This window comes from Schistocerca piceifrons, chromosome 3, assembly GCF_021461385.2.
Source record: "Schistocerca piceifrons isolate TAMUIC-IGC-003096 chromosome 3, iqSchPice1.1, whole genome shotgun sequence".
Lineage (NCBI taxonomy): Eukaryota > Metazoa > Arthropoda > Insecta > Orthoptera > Acrididae > Schistocerca > Schistocerca piceifrons.
The window spans coordinates 36,239,185-36,257,685 of NC_060140.1; positions in this window are offsets into that span (position 1 = coordinate 36,239,185).

Sequence of the window (18,501 nt, forward strand, 5' to 3'; positions counted from 1 at the left end):
CCGAGACTCGAACCCGGATTTCCCGCTTGTCGCGAGTAGTAGCTCCAGAATTTTTAAAAAAGAAAAAAAGACTGACTCCAGAGGAACCTTCCAGACGCCCAAAGGGAGGGGTGGGAGCAATGTGGGGAGTGTTCGCGACCCGAGGCTTGGCCGTCATGTAACGTTCCCTCACCCCAAGAACAAAAGAAAGCGTAAGAAACGTGAAGTAGAGGCGCAGAGATCGTTAGCGAATTTTTTACTTATTTTTCCCTTTTTTTAAAATTAAACATTCCGATGACCAGAGAATAACTGCTCGTAAAAGTATAAAAGCCGTTGATCAACACCTCATTCCGGTAACAGCCCAATTTTTGGGTGGATTAAGAAAGACACTGCTAATGAAATTGGACTAAAACTGTCTGTATTCGGGATTCCGGACAGCCGCACAATGGAGTTCATTAAAAAGCACTCCGTCTTCAGGCCACAAGTGGCCCATCGGGACCATCCGACCGCCGTGTCATCCCCAGTGAGGATGCGGATAGGAGGGGCATGGGGTCAGCACACCGCTATCCCGGTCGTTATGATGGTTTTCGTTGACCGGAGCCGCTACTATTCGGTCGAGTAGCTCCTCAATTGGCATCACGAGGCTGAGTGCACCCCGAAAAATGGCAACAGCGCATGGCGGCTGGATGGTCACCCATCCAAGTGCCGGCCACGCCCGACAGCGCTTAACTCCGGTGATCTCACGGGAACCGGTGTATCCGCTGCGGCAAGGCCGGTGCGGAGTTCATTAAGGAAGTGACAAAACTCGAGAGCATTTTTCTCGCCATCGACAAACAAATAGTGAACTGCGTGTCCACAAATGCACTTTACGAAGTTACTCTTCGATTGTGGGAAGAGTCCCGAGTACGGAAAGAGGAGCGGTTGAGGAGATATCTGATGAGGAGTCGTACGAAATTGAGGCCAGCATCGGAAGTACAAAAATCCAATCGCCGACCCGCACACCAGGCGATGTCCAGAACATCACAGACGGCATACAACGGGATGTCTGCAAGGTGAATCCAGTGAAGGCGTGACCAGCACACTTGCTTCCCATTGATCGTAAGGTATCAAGCAAGCTGGACGCTTCCTGGGGATGCTTCCTCTCAACCACACTCGGAGATATGTATTGTTGAAGAAAGCCACAGATCGCCTTCGTGGATGTGATCTGCGTTGACAGAATTGCACTAAGGGAAATGGCTCCATTCGAGGAAAAAGTGGTGGGCAGCGGGACGTCCGAAAGCTGGACCTGGGCTGAGACAGAGCGTGACGCAACAGGGTAGTAAGGCACTCCTCACGACGGCGCAACAGCGGGAAAATGAAAATATCGCTCTGCCAGAGAGATATCACTCTGCGGAAGGGTGACGGTCTCGTACCTCGTCTTTAACAGCAGGCCACGGCAAACATATGAACCCAATACTGTTAGCGTGGGCGGGCCATGGACAGTGGAACTGGAAGTGTCCGTGCCACATGCGGCGTACGAAATGCGCTGTCTGCAGGAAGCCCCTCACCTGCAGCTATCGCGCTCGATTCGTGGACGATAACGCAGCTACGAGAAGCGCCACAGTAAACCCGTGGCAGTGATTCCCTGACATCAGCACTCGACGAAGAAAAACGGTGAGATCGTCTGCATAAGCAGAGCAGCTGAATACGTGACCACCGACAGACATTCCAGACAGGTGTTGACGGAGGCCGCAGAGCAACGGTTCCGTGTCGAAAGCACTCAATAATGCACTGAGCGAGCAGCCTGAGCACACTGAGTAATGGATCAAGATGGGTGGAGTGAGACTGCCGTCGTAGTGTACAAAGGATGTAGCCTTAACGAAGGAGACACATTACGACGTTGACGACAGTATAAGGGTATACCTACTGTGGAGCATCCCACACAGGTAGTCGTGATCGACTCGATCGAGCGTCTGACTGAATACAAGAGCCGCCAAAAGTCCAGGAACGCGAAAAGCGTGAGCATGAGCGATTAAGTCCCGAAAGCGACAGAGAGCAGCGCGGCTGTTGTTGGCACTTCCCACAGATCAGGGGAAGCGACGTATTCGGCGCCCGTTTGAGCCGTGCAGTCAACAACTGGGTCAGCATCTCGTGTTGCTGTTGAGCAAAGTCAAAGACGGTAATCACATACCCGTCATGCTCCTTGGGCTTGTGGATTGGAATAATGACACCCTCCGGGAAACTGCCTGCAATCTGCACGAGAGGCGATATAAGGTCCTGATAAATTTCCGTCCACATGGCGCCATTAGGGGACGAAATGTGCAATGAAACTCTAGTGGGAGGCTGTCAGCACAAGGCGACTCTTTTGTAGAACCCACCTGGATAGCATCATGGACTTCGTGATGTCTGCAAGCATTTCCATCGTTGCATCCCCAAGAACCGAGCCAAAGGAGAGTAAGGTGACCGCTGTAATGTTGGGAGGGTCATAATATTGTGCAAAGTATTGCATAACATAATGTGCGTGGAGGCTAGACCCTTCGTAGTGTTGAGCACTTAAGTGCCACCAGTCATCAGTTGTAAGAATATTAATCAAAGTTTTACGACGGTGGCGCCGTTTTGTTATCACGTGGTTCATAGACAGACGCATCTGCACAAACGCGTCGTGTGTGCGCGCCCTGGCCATAGCTCCTTCAAGATAAGACCAAGTTAGCGATTGTGTGAGCTGTGCCTTGGCACAATTCACCATCGTCTGACTCTCTGGCGAATACATCATCATAATATATTTCAAGGGAATGGTGAAGCAGAAACCCAGGGCTCATCCCACCACACTGTGAAGTCCCTTCTGTAACCAATCGAGGCCTTGTGGAGGGCATGCTTCCACAGAAAACCCACCACTACAGGAGGAGACCGATATGTATCACGGCGTTGACGACAAACTCTGTATGTGGACTCGATGAGCTGCCTGCAGTCGGGTGAAGTAAGACGGATTGTGTTCAGTTTCCATGGGACCCATCCACACCGTGCCCTTTGACGGCAGAGATTGATGGCACAGATATGTGTGTCGTGGTCTCAAACGCAATGGACCAGACTTAAGAAGCCTGCACCCCACGGGCAATATCGCAGAGATATAAATACGATCGGAGGAAGCTGGAAGAATGGCTAGTGAAATGCATAAACACTGGACGATTACAATGAACATGCTCCCATCAGTCCGCAGCATTGAGGAGCTGGAGAAGTGATGCAGGGCCGCGCACAGGGAGTGACGCGGTGGTTGGCTCTGATGATCAGTGCATCCTGCCGACCCAGGAAAAGAGGCGTGACTGCCTCGGAGAACAAACTGAAACGCTTTGCAGCGGCGACCCGAACCAGACGGCGCATAGACTTTGAAGATCCTGACGATGCTAAACGTGAGAGCCATAGCTCTGGCAGCAGGGAGATAGGCAGCTGTATCAGTGAGGATACTGTCACGCAGGAGGGTCGCCGCCCCACTACCAGTAGGTGAAGACATGTGCCGTAAAGCCACGGACAGCAAGGTAGCTTTCAGTATGCAACTGCTGAGGGAGGGCAATGTCCACACGGATTAAAGCCAGTTTTTGGTGTGCGCGAGTGGTATCGACATTGACCGTTGCTGCGCAGTGACTGTGGAAAGCTCCCACAGCCAGGAGAACAGGCGATGCAAACACGAGGGAAGCACAGGGAGCTCCCTGTCAGGGTCCCTAAGGAGGAGCACATCACTGTGATGGAGTGGAGCTCACCAAGTGGGTTCCATCCTCTGTATACCTCCAGAGCGCCCATCCTCACCATCAACGCCATCCATCCAGGCCAGTTCAGGGGTGTGCCCAAAGACACAGAAAGGGAGGCAGCCGCGTCAGGCATAAGTGGGGAAAGGCTGGGTTCATAGGTGGATGCTAAGTGGAAACGGAGGTGGGGAGAGATGTCTCGTCATCCAGTGCCAGGAGTAGGAGGGTCGTCGTCCTGTGTACACATCTCATGGAGGCACGTGGGGAAGGTCGGTGCTGACTGGAGGCAGGGGCGGGGAGAGGTGCCTCGTCGGCCTGTGCCACGGCGTCAGAGGGCGCCGCATCGTCGGTACAACAGTCGTCATTCTGTACACACGCCCTATGGAGGCAGTCATCACAAGGGGGTACGGCGTCGTGTCTCGCGTTTCCTCGGCTACTGTTGCTTCCTAACATGTTGTTCTACGTCGGATGGCGGGCGGCTGTCATCCGACATACTGCCAGACGGCAGGAAAGCGGAGTCGCTACAGCTCCGTGATCGACAATCTCGGGGCTGCGACTGCGGCTTGCGTCAACTGACGACCATCATGTCTCGGTACTGCCTCCAGCTGCAGTGTAGGACAGACAGCCAAAACGTTCAGCGCGTCGTCGAGAGAAATCGACTGATTGAGATTGGCAACAACAGGCAACCCCGCCAAATGACCGTCAGAGTATCAGAACCTGAGATTGTTAGCATGGCACTGCGCAACGTTGGCGCTTCGCCAGCTTTATGTACTCACTAGTACCGAAGATCGAAAAATAAATTCCGAAAACGGGATACGCATTTCGTCCCCTATAAACCGTTCTACTTCATACACCTTTGGTCATTCACGATCCAAAGGAAAAGTTAATTTAACTGTGGCTTGGCGGTAGGAAAACGCCACGATGGTCGATGAAGTCGGACTCGTGCACGCGTTAAGACCAATGCCAAACTTCCATACGTCTTCGTCCATGTGTCATTAACCTGAACTGGTACGCTTACTGTAATTCCAATGCGGGGGAGACACATAATCAAAAGTAGCTAGCCTAGTATCAGTGGAAAAATAGGATATTGTATTACCTGCGTTTTTGTAAACAGTCGGAGGCTGCCTGTATTCGCAACAACACGTGCATTTCCTGTGATACATAGCGCTTCATACGTGAACATTTCTCAACTTAAAGCACAACTTCTTAACTCTCCTTGTCTCATAAAATATTAAAATTTCGGTCTAGCGTTGAGTGCAGTTTCTTTCTCCGATCTATTTCTCAAAGACGCCAGTGAATTAACTTTGAGAAACTTTAAGCAAAAGTGAGGTTTCTTTGTGTAATGGAAAGCACGTGGGCCAACGACCTGAACACAAAACATTCCCACGAAAATTGCACGAACTTGTTTCATTACAAAATCACACACATTTCCGCAGTTGAAATCTCAATTAACATCCCCAAGCTGTAATGAAGAATGAGTCATGAGAATATTAGCACACTGAACAACATTCAGTTGCCTTGCTTGTACCAGTTAGGTGTCAGCCCGAAGCAACGTGCCGGTCCAAACCCTCCACCTCTAGTCACCCGCACCGTGCTGATACGTCCGCTCCAAACAGGTTTCCCGCACCCTCGCCAACACAGCAGGACAAACACTGAATACTACACCTGACATGGCGGTGTAACTGCCCTCTCTGTCCACACATTAGTATCGCGAAGATTTGTAAGTCAGGGTTGGTAGAAAACACATCCCTACAACGACAAGAAGATATATTCCACTCATGCCATCACTCATTTAGATTCATACGTAGGGTCTGGAAGATTGGAATAAAGCCGATACTCCTTAGACAGAGAAAAGAAAATAAAGAAACACAGAGACTCCTCTGCTTCCTTAAGGTCAGCGACTGTCGCAATCAAGCATCGAGAGATAAATACAACATTAAGCAAGATTTCTTATTATGAAAGCGGCCTAACCGATCCGTTTGAAACATTGTCGCCTCACAAGTCAGGGTGTATCGACAATGGCTCACTGAATCCCAGTCTCACAAGACATTGATAATAAGCGTCTTTTGCTTGCGCGGCATGAGGCTTCAGGCCCGCTGAAGGCAGTTGAAGGGCAACAGTTCATGCGCATCACGGCTTTCAGCGTCGACGGAAAGCGTCGGTTTGTTTCCACTTGGAAACAGAATGAGTGTTAAAGCGGTATTTTACGCGTTCATTCGATACAGTAGTCCAAAATTAGCCTAGTGGGACATTCGTTTTATCCACATGTATTGCCAGGAACACAACAGCACGATGAATAAGTTCAGTTACTCATCGTGCTTTTATGATCCTTGCAATAGGTTCAGCTATTCATGGTGCTTTTATGACCCCGGCAACACTGGAGCAACGGTTTTTACGTTCCTGTCAGTCTGAATGGGTAAAAAAAAATATCACACTAGCCTATTTTGGGACCATTCTGTCCAATGGAGACTTAAAATTACTTCAGAAATCATTTTGTTTGTAACGGGAAGCAAACGGACGCTTTCCGCCCCATGACAGACGTAACGAGGATATCTGTTGATTTAATTCCAACTATACATTGCAAAAACGAAATTGCAAATATATACGGAAATCCTTGAGGTAATTTGTCTGTCCAAGCTTAAGATGGACACCTGGTGTATGGTGTGGATGGATTTTGTACACATCATTTTTACGCTACGTGAAGGTGACATTCACGATTTTTTTTTTTTTTTGAGTGAGATGCTTTACAGATTCTTTATGTTATCAGGCAAGAATGACAAAACTGAGTGACGATCCTCGTTGAGCTACATGCAGAAAGCTAACACATATTTTCTTCAATTCATTGTCGTTTACGAATCAGTACTCGCTGTGCAATGTTCAAGTCTAAGCTATAGAAGCCTGTTTCTTTTCTGCGGCGCTTCGAACACAGCAACCAATGGAGATCCCCAGGATGGTGTCACATACGGCGGGCACCTGGTCACCACCCTTCCAGTCGAGAGTATTTCCGTGTCGCTAGCTGGTGCCGAGCGTTACGCAGAGCTATTGATATCCAGCAGAAATTCAGAGCACGTAAACGCGTGCTCGGGTCGGCCGACCTCTGCTTACAGCTAGCCACGCCTGTCACAAGTCAACGCTGTAGCACTTCTTTCGCTCAAATTGAGAAAATTATATTTATTTCGAGTTATTCTTTTGTTAGCTCGTAAAGATTCCTACGGCTTCAGATCCTTTGGACACCTTGCAACCATTTACCATTAGCACGTAATGACAACGGCCTTGCCGCAGTGGTAACACCGGTTCCCGTCAGAAGTTAAGCGCTGTCGAGCTGGGCTACCACTTGGATGGGTGACCATACGGTCTGCCGAGCGCTGTTGGCAAGCGGGATGCATTAAGCCCTTGTGAGGCAAACTGAGGAGCTACTTGATTGAGAAGTTGCGGCTCCGGTCTCGTAAGCTGACATACGGCCGGGAGAGCTGATCACGTGCCCCTCCCCATCCGCATCCAGTGACGCCTGTGGTCTTAGGATGACACGGCGGCCGGTCGGTACCGTTGGGCCTTCCTGTTCGGACGGAATTCAGTTTAGTTAAACGACAACGTAACATTTGACTCGTCGTAACATAACGGTTACGGATTCACGTAGTAATATGCGTAGCTTGAAGGTTTCGGGGCTTCATTATCACTGCTTACTGGAACAGTCGTTGCTTTTTATCACAGCTCGTGTCCTTCGAGAGCGCTGTGAAATTCTTCTCGTACAATTCGTCTGATATATACCCCGTCACCCTTTTAATTTTCTCTTGTTCAGTTTGTACGAACTGGTCATCTGACTTCTCGGTATTTATAGTGCTACTTCACTTTCTTTAGAAGCAGTCTTACCCACTGTCACGCATGCTTCTACATCCTTGCATACCTCCTCTAGACAACCTTGCTCTTCCATTTGCACTCCCTGCCAATCTTATTTTAGTCTTATGCATTCCGTTTCACCAGCTTCCCTGGCTTCATTTTTATGTTTTCTCCTTTCATCCGTTATACTGAATCTCTCGCGCCATTCGAGGATTTGTCATAGCGTTGTCTTTTTGCCTAGTTCATCCTGTGATATCTTCACTGTTTAATCTGTCAAACGTACCTAGGCGTCATTTATTGTATTCCATTTGACTGATTCAGTCAACCGTTGCTTCCTTTTAACATCTGAACAACTTGTGGATCTTTAAATTTATTCACATCCGAGTTCGTTAATTTCCTTTCTTCTTCCAGTTTCTTCATTTTCAATCTGCAATTCATAATTTATGGTCAGAGCCTTCATATGCTCCTGTAAATACATTGCAGCTTATCACCTGGTTTCGAAATCTCTATCTTATCATTACACAATCCACCTGAAATCTTCTAGTGCCCCCTACTCTCTTCGACGAATGCAACCTTCATGATTCTTAAACCAAGTATGAACAAGCGACTTCCTCTTTCATTCCTTTCCCCGATCGGTGTTCACCTGTTCTTTCCTCTCCTTTCCCCGCTGTCGTACGCAGTCTGTCATCACAATTACATTTTCGACTTTCTTAGCTACATGGTTAATTAATTTTATCTCATCATACATTCTTTCAATTTGTTCATCATCTGTGGAATTTACGACTTAACTGGCACTACGGTGGTGGGTTTAGTCTTCGTGTTATCTTGGCTACGATAATATTTTCACCACGCTGTTCAGAGTATCGTGACTATTTTCATATTCATTGTTATGCCTTCTGCTGTATTACCGATATTTGATTTTGTGTTGATGACTCTGTACTCACCTGTCCCGAAGTCCTGTTATTCCTGCAACTTCACAAGTTCCTGCTCTATCTAACTTCAACCTATCAACTAATCATTCTAGAATCTCTGCCTACCTACCCGATTAGGGGATGCAAATTCCACACTCTAATCCGTAGAAAGTCAGTTTTGTTTCTGCTGATGACAACATTCATCTGAGTTGTCCTCGCCCCGAGATCTGAATGGAGGACTATTTTACCTCCGAAATAATTTACGCATGAGGGTGCCGTTAGGCCGTATATTAGAGCTGCATGCCCTCGTGAAGTAGGTGCCCCTTGCTTTTCGAGCGTTCTCAGTACCAACATAGCAAGTTGTTGCTGTTGTGGTCTTCAGTCCTGAGACTGGTTTGATGCAGCTCTACATGCTACCCTATCCTGTGCAAGATTCTTCATCTCCCAGTACCTACTGCAACCTATATCCTTCTGAATCTGCTTAGTGTATTCATCTCTTGGTCTCCCTCTACGACTTTTACCCTCCAAACTGCCCTCCAATGCTAAATTTGTGATCCCTTGATGCCTCAGAACATGTCCTACCAACCGGTCCCATCTTCTCGTCAAGTTGTGCCACAAACTCCTCTTCTCCCCAATTCTATTCAATACCTCTTCATTAGTTATGTGATCTACCCACCTAATCTTCAGCATTCTTCTGTGGCACAACATTTCGAAAGCTTCTATTCTCTTCCTGTCCAAACTGTTTATCGTCCATGTTTCACTTCCATACATCGCTACACTCCGTAAAAATACTTTCAGAAACGACTTCCTGACACTTAAATCTATACTCGATGTTAACAAATTTCTCTTCTTCAGAAACGCTTTCCTTGCCATTGCCAGTCTACATTTTATATCCTCTCCACTTCGACCATCATCAGTTATTTTGCTCCCCAAATACCAAAACTCCTTTACTACTTTAAGTGTCTCATTTCCTAATCTAATTCCCTCAGCATCACCCGACTTAATTCGACTACATTCCATTATCCGCGTTTTGCTTTTGTTGATGTTCATCTTATATCCTCCTTTCAAGACAGTGTCCATTCCTTTCAACTGCAAGTCCTTTGCTGTCTCTGAGAGAATTCCAATGTCATCGGCGAACCTCAAAGGTTTTATTTCTTCTCCATGGATTTTAATACCTACTCCGAATTTTTCTTTTGTTTCCTTTACTGCTTGTTCAATATACAGATTGAATAACATTGGGGAGAGGCTACAACCCTGTCTCACTCCCTTCCCAACCACTGCTTCCCTTTCATGCCCCTCGATTCTTATAACTACCATCAGGTTTCTGTACAAATTGTAAATAGCCTTTCGCTTCCTGTATTTTACCCCTGCCACCTTTAGAATTTTAAAGAGAGTATTCCAGTCAACATTGTCAAAAGCTTTCTCTAAGTCTACAAGTGCTAGAAGCGTAGGTTTGCCTTTCCTTAATCTTTCTTCTAAGATAAGTCGTAAGGTCAGTATTGCCTCACGTGTTCCAATATTTCTACGGAATCCAAACTAATCTTCCTAGAGGTCGGCTTCTACCAGTTTTTCCATTCGTCTGTAAAGAATTCGCATTAGTATTTTGCAGCTGTGACTTATTAAACTGATAGTTCGGTAATTTTCACATCTGTCAACACCTGCTTTCTTTGGGATTGGAATTATTATATTCTTCTTCAAGTCTGAGAGTACTTCGCCTGTCTCATACATCTTGCTCACCAGATGGTAGAGTTTTGTCAGGACTGGCTCTCCCAAGGCCGTCAGTAGTTCTAATGGAATATTGTCTACTCCTGGGGCCTTGTTTCGGCTCAGGTCTTTCAGTGCTCTGTCAAACTCTTCACGCAATATCGTATCTCCCATTTCATCTTCATCTACATTCTCCTCCATTTCTATAATATTGTCCTCAAGTACATCGCCCTTGCATAGACCCTCTATATACTCCTTCCACCTTTCTGCTTTCCCTTCTTTGGTTAGGATTGGCTTTACATCTGAGGTCTTGATATCCATACATTTGGTTCTCTTTTCTCCAACGGTCTCTTTAATTATCCTGTAGGCAGTATCTATCTTACCCCTAGTGAGATAAGCCTCTACATCCTTACATTTGTCCTCTAGCCATCCCTGCTTAGCCATTTTGCACTTCCTGTCAATCTCGTTTTTGAGACGTTTGTATTCCTTTTTGCCTGCTTCATTTACTGCGTTTTTATGTTTCCTCCTTTCATCAATTAATTTCAATATTTCTTCTGTTACCCAAGGATTTCTACTAACCCTCATGTTTTTACATACTTGATCCTCTGCTGCCTTCACTACTACATCACTCAGAGCTACCCATTCTTCTTCTACTGTACTTCTTTCCCCCACTGCTATCAATTGTGCCCTTATGCTGTCCCTGAAACTCTGTACAACCTCTGGTTCTTTCGGTTTATCCAGGTCCCATCTCCTCAAATTCCCACCTTTTTGCAGTTTCTTCAATTTTAATCTGCAGTTCATAACCAATAGATTGTGGTCAGAGTCCACCTCTGCCCCTGGAAAAATCTTACAATTTAAAACCTGGTTCCTAAATCTCTGTCTTACCATTATATAATCTATCTGATACCTGTTAGTATCTCCCGGCTTCTTGCATGTATACAACCTTCTTTTATGATTCTTGAACCAAGTGTTAGCTATGATTAAGTTATGCTCTGTGCAAAATTCTAACAGACGGCTTCCTCTTTCATTTCTTACCCCCAATCTATATTCACTTACTATGTTTCCTTCTCTCCCTTTTCCTACACTCGAATTCCAGTCACCCACGACTATTAAATTTTCGTCTCCCCTCACTATCTGAATAATTGATTTTATCTCATCATACATTTCATCAATTTCTTCATCATCTGCAGAGCTAGTTGGCATATAAACTTGTACTACTGTAGTAGGCGTGGGCTTCGTGTCTATCTTTGCCACAATAATGCGTTCACTATGCTGTTTGTAGTAGCTTACCCGCACTCCTATTTTTTATTCATTATTAATCCTACTCCTGCATTACCCCTATTTGATTTTGTATTTATAACCCTGTATTCACCTGACCAAAAGTCTTGTTCCTCCTGCCACCGAACTTCACTATTTCCCACTATATCTAACTTTAACCTATCCATTTCCCTTTTCAAATTTTCTAACCTACCTGCTCGATTAAGGGATCTGACATTCCACGCTCCGATCCGTAGAACGCCAGTTTTCTTTCTCCTGGTAACAACGTCCTCTTGAGTAGTCCCCGCCCGGAGATCCGAATGGGGGACTATTTTACCTCCGGAATATTTTACCCAAGAGGACGCCATCATCATTTAACCATACAGTAAAGCTGCATGCCCTCTGGAAAAATTACGGCTGTAGTTTCCCCTTGCTTTCAGCCGTTCGCAGTACCAGCACAGTCAGGCCGTTTTGGTTATTGTTACAAGGCCAGATCAGTCAATCATCCAGACCGTTGCCCCTGCAACTACTGAAAAGGCTGCTGCCCCTCTTCAGGAACCACACGTTTGTCCGGCCTCTCAACAGATACCCCACCGTTGTGGTTGCACCTACGGTACGGCCATAGCAAGTACATTCACTAATTTTAAAAGGCCAAATCTATCACTCCTCCAGACTGTACATTCACTAATTTTAAAAGGTCAAATCTGTCACTCATCCAGACTGTTGAAAAACATACTGATTCTGCTCAAGATCCATTTGTTAGCGCAGTCACTCCTTATATACCCTCCATCTTGGTTGCACCATTGGTACGTCAACCTGTATCGTAGAGGCACGCAAGCCACCATACTTCGACAAGGTCGATAGCTCATGGCGTGTACGGAGGGGGTGTGGTTGTGGGTGGCACACAGGGTGAGGAGATGATAAGAGGTTGAGTCAGAAATCCTGCGTTGAATTTCTCTTCGGTAATAACGACCAGATCTCACGATATTATTACAGATTCTCATTGCAGCGCCATTAAATAGTACAGCATGTGGAGTTAGTATTCTCTTAGAGATTTGTAGGGAATTAATTACTGAAATTACAGCATCCGTTCATGTAATTGCCTCATTACTAGTATCTGTATTTGTTATCAATACTTGAACTTATGACTCGATTAAACTGATATCCATGATGAGAAATGCACTTTAGTGGGAATATGGGGCGACTGGTCACGTATGTATTGACTGACCAACATTAATAGTCCAATACCTCAGCACACAAACTATCAAGATGGTGAGAAAGGAGCCCCCCAGGTAGCGGCGCGAGAGTTGGAGAGGTTCTACGCCAGGAAACATCCCGTGTGTACGGATCGTACTAGCTGTTTCCTTTTATTGCTCCATGGTCGTCTTGGAAAAGGTAGTACTGACTGAGCTGTAAAAGACTATCTTCACTAGGAGCAGATTTTGAATATACTGTTAAATAATGGAAAATATCAGGTTGCTTTCTATTCAGTAGGCTGTTGCACGCAGCGGCTGTTATACTGACTTGTAAATAATAGATTTCAGCTATCAGTCACCCTTTTTAAATTTTATAGGCTGAAATCCAGATCTTCCAATAAAATTTAAAAAGGACGACTCACAGCTGAAATCTATTATTTACAAATGGAAAATATGGTACAGAAATAGATATAAACTTACCAAAGTTCCAAGGAGATAACACTAACAACGCGCATGAGGAGGAAAGACTGGAGCTCAGGGCTGACACAAGGTGCTCTACGTCACACCACACCATTGGGCACCGATCTGACTCCCACACTGGGCCACCATGCCTCTGGGTGTTCACACTTGATGCCTCCAGGTTTCCTGACCTCCAGGCCAACAGGCCTGCAGGTCTCTAGGAGTCCAGGTCTCCAGGCACCCAAACCTCCAAGTCTCTGGGCCCCGAGGTCAAGAACACCAAGCCTCCAAGTCTGCATGCCTTCAAGCCTCAAGGTCGCAAAGATTCCAGTTCTCCAGGCCACCACGACTCCAGGCTTCTAAGGTCCATATCTCCTTGTTACTAGGCATCCTTGTCTCCAGTTCTCCGGTCCTCCAGGAGTTCAGGCCTCCATGCCTTCATCTGTCCAACTCTAGACCTTCAGGTCTCCTGACCTCCAGGTTGCCAGGCTTCCAAGTCTCCAAGAGACTAGGATTCCAGGTTTCCAGGCCTCTAGACACCCAGACCTCCAGGTCCCCAAGCCTGAAAAGCCTCCAGGTCTCCGGGCCTTCAAGATTGCAGCAATTCAGCTCTTTCTCTCAAGGTTTGGAAGCCTACAGCTCTCCAGGTCTCCAGACCTTCATGTCTCCAGAACTCTAGATCTCCTGGCCTCCAGCTCTCTAGGCATCCATCCATGTCACCAGGTCTCGAAGCTTACAAGTCTCCAGACCTCCAAGCCACTAAGTTTCCAGATGGGGTGACAAATGGACACAGTTGGAGCCCACAGAAGGTACCAACTCCACCCACTGCTGATGGGTAAGAAAATGCTCCTGCCTGTAGAGCCACTCTTTGCAATAGACATTTCTCTCGTAATTGCTAGCCCACAGTCATCTGTGGCTGTCTATAGTTAAGAATGATATTTAAATACCGAAGTGAGGAGATTGTAGAAACTTCTTCGTTTCCTGTTAATGAGGAGTTACATTTGATTCCTCGTTATACCTTCTCCTTCAGCTGCCTGCAGCCGCTGGGACGTGGGACCAGCCGTCTGGTTCACTGCTACTGCCTGGTGAGAAAAGTGAGCCGAGGGCAGCTCGGATGTGCAGTGGTATATTTGTCTGTCGCGACATGCACTCCTATATTTGAATTAATCTCATTCTCTCTCGTCAAGATTTTTCATTCGTCGTTATAGCCAGCTACATTAGTCACTATACCAATGGTAAATTGCTGGATCGAAGGCCAAGGACAGCACAGGGCCCATACTATGACGTGACAGAGCCCACCATGCTTTGAATAACCAGTCAAGAGGCATGGGAGAGAGGGCCAGAGACTGGCTCCCATGTCTGTCTGTGGAGGGAAATTTCTGATGTTCTGTCGTGTGCTACATCTCCTCCAGGACAGGTGGCAGAGGCTGAGGCTGTATGCCACTGCACTACTCTATTTTAACTCTATCCTGAAAATTCACTGTTCCATTTCACTGTTCACTTTTAACTTTCCATCAACGACCCATGTAGGCCAAGCATCTCGCATATGATATAACTTCATTTCTGCCTGAATCTGCAATAAATGCAGACACTAGTTTAGGAGTATTTACGAGTTTGAATCGCCCCTGACAGTCATTTCTTCCATTCTGTCCATAACCCACATTCGCACATCCAGTACAAATTGGCTTCAAAAGCGGGGTGTCGTGCTTCTGAGTTCATTTTGTTCAGGATGATCGTTAAACACACACCAGTTGTGCTGGTGCTGTACAGGAAACTGTGATCGAAGGTAGCTGATAAACTATGGATAGACAATGTGATTGTGTGATTTACATTGGTTACTGGGGAATTTCCTAAGGTAAAAGCAGCAGTGATATGCCCAGGAGGAGAGGGGCGGGCGCTAGAGTCGTTTTGTTATTACATTTTTTTAGCTTGGAATATATCTGCAAATGTGGCAAACAGTGTTTGATGATGGATTGGAAAGCATGGAGACATGTAGTGCGCCAAACAGGACAGTGTAAGTGTTTAGAGTGGAAATATGTCTTTAATAGTGGAATAATAAAAGCGATTGTAACCTCGTTCCTGTTTTAGTACAAAATAATCGCGCGTGTTCTGTATAACAATTAAGAAGCCAGATCATATCACACAATGTAAAATTACAGAATTAAAAAATTTACACCTAGATCCCTATCACACAGTGTAAAATTACGAAATTAAAAAGTTACACCTAGATCCAGACTCGAATTTGAGTATTAAATTCTATGGACTCGCTCGATTGGGCAGTACAGCTATACAGTACCCGATTGAAGATTTCAGTGCTACAAAACTGCCTTTCTTTGGAGCACAGTTTGTAGTCGGGGCGCGATTTTCTCAGACACGTGGTTGCAGTGCCGGCAGCGGCGCAGTGGCGGCCGAGCCCCGCCCGCTATCTTATCTGGGCGGCCTGCCGGCCCGGCTGATAGCCGGCCCGGCGGGCAAACACCGCTGCTCCACCGCGCCACCCGCCGCGTCCGGTGGGCTCAAGTTGACCGCTGGGGTCAAGCTGAACGAGAAGTTTGAAAAACATCTTACGTTAAATAACTACACTTTAGTGACAAAAATTCTTTTACTTTTAGTATTTATATTTGCTGATTGAAAGTTCTTAATTTGTGGCAATGGATAAATGTGTAGTACTTCGAACCAATACCCGAATACTAATCACTTTCAGGAGGACTGACTTTTTAACTTTCTAGGTTTCCCTTCACAACGACAATTAGATCAATAACAAAAATTACTGTATTATATGAGGTTGGTGCACAAGTTCGAAGCGTTTTAGCATAAGTTTAATATACATAACAGATACAAATAACGGAGGCCTTACCCGTCGATGATATATTCTTCTTCACTATTTCCAATAATTTGCCAATGCTGGGGTGGCTTCTCGATTCCGCGACTGTAAACGTCATGCTGCTTTGAGGCGAATAATTCGTCAAGCCGTGTTCGGAGCTCATTTTCATCCGGAAAGGACGATCCTCGGAGGGTGTTCGACAGAGAGCGGAAATATAAAAATCTGAGGACGCAAGATCAGGTGAATTAGTTTCGTGCGGAATGACTTCCCAACCCATCTCCTGTACAGCCTTTTTTGTCTGCCTAGCAGAATACGGGCGTAAATGATGTTGGAGTAGCATCACTTGACGCTGATCTCGGACTGTACCTGCAACACGCCTCCGCTGTTGACAACAACTGTCCGCAGACATCGTTCGTTACACCCCGCCGTCGCTGTTACACCAGATGCATAAGATTATCTTTTGTTGACGGACGCGGGTCTCGGTGTGGGGAGTTGCTGCTTTGTTTGCGCTTAACCATTCCTTTATTTTCCTTGTGTTAACATAAAGACTTCATTTCTCGTCACCAGTAACGATACAGCATAGGAGCGATCGATGTTGTTCGCCAACTAACTGGTGGCGAGCAGCCAGAAATGCATATGTGGCCGTCCGCTCATTTTTGTGATTCTGGCTTAGAGCGTGCGGTACCCAAACACCCGATTTTTGAACCTTCCCCACTGCATGCAAAATGTCGCATGGTGGTGGAATGATCACAGTTTCAGATATACCACTTCGTTGTGGGTTCATACGTTTCAACGATCTTCATCAAACTTAGAACGCGTCACTAATATCAAAACCATCCTCCTTAAAACAAGAAAACCATTTTCTTGTCATGCTCTGCCAATAGCATTTTCCCCATAAACGGCGCAAATGTTTCTGGCTGGCTCTGCTGCTGCCAACCCTCTACTGAACTCAAACAGAAGAATATGTCGGAAATTTTCCGATTTCTTTACTTGGAACTCCATTTTCTAACGCCCACAGCTCCGCTTACTATCTCCAAATAACATAGTAAGAACATTTAAACCCAAATAACAACAGTGAACTACAGATAAAATATGACTAACCGCATAAAGAAAACGTTCCAAATTCTTGGACGAATCGGGGTTAAGTTCACCACCTGACAAATCTTGAGTTAAGACCATCTTTCTTCAAGCTGTTCTTTTATGAACAAATATTCGTGATAGCGGGACATTGTGACCTAATAAACCCAGCAACAATGTGACACGATGGATGCAGCGACAAATGTCTATCGTAGTCTACTGGTGGGGTTAGGAAATTGTTGTTTCAAGTGTCTGCTTGTTAACTTGTGAATTTGTCACGTAGACCACGGTTCTGTTTGTTGCATCATACAACTGGGACCATAAGAGTTGTCATTGTAAAAATGCCATTTGTGTACAAACGTTAATCGTGTTAACTCAAGAAATATTTTGAACTGTCTCTCACAGAAATTTTAAATTGATAAATAATCATTAAAAATGGCAGTAAAGTTCATAAAATTCCAAAAGGAATTCTGATAAACAGGATTCACGACCGTCATGGTGAAACACGAGGTGACCAGGTAGTGTTCAGGCTCTCCTGAAGGGACTCCTCGATGATTTGCGCTTTCTGCCGCTAACCTTCGACACACCGGTATATCAAAGGCATTCCTCGTCGGCAAAGGACAGCTACTTCAATATCGCATCAAGAGAACAGAGAAACACTATGTGGAGAAAGTTCTTACCACACTAGATGTTAAATTCCTCCACATAATTGATGGTATCGGCATAGACGAGGCTTCTGAAGTAATGAAATTTGACAAAGTAGTTCGAAGAAATGGGGATTTTTCTTTTGATGCTGAATTGCACAGTGAACACGCTTTTGTGTGTGAGTTTTCTTAGAATCTTATAAAGCAAATGTATGATAATATTTTTATCCTGAAATTCATTCTGCATATTACTCTGATATTACTAATAAAATTAAAGTATATCTTCACATTTATTTTTCAGTTACTGATAGCCTCTGAACAGTTAGTCACGCTAGAGTTATAAAGTATCCACAATTATCACATAATAGATAATGAATCAAATTCACCCTGTGGGGGACGACATTGCCCAATGCAGTTCTTTTTCCTAATTTTCCGATCTGCTAGAGCTTTTATTACTACATCTCTGAATGAAAAACCGATATATTAATTTTATTGTTTTCAGAAATATTTAAGTTTTAGGTCCAAAATATATTTAAGCCCAAAATTGTTGAGTCCTTTCCCATTTGACGGTACTGTAGTGGGAAAAATTGGCGTGATTCTCCACAGCTTACGCCTTGTACAACGGTTCCATTTCTTTTTTTCACCACGATTCAGCACTAGCAGTATTTCTTAGCTGTAATGAACTCTCAAAATTTCATTATCAGGACGACTGTGTAGTCGTTCTGTAACACGGCAAACAACATACAAATACAAACACGAATAATCCCCCAACGGAATGTGCACTTAACGTGCTCTTCACAGTGAATCAAAACACACACAGGAACTCATCAAGCTACTATGGGATTAATAATTTTCTTACTTTATTTATCTGTTATCTGAAGTTAATTACTGCAA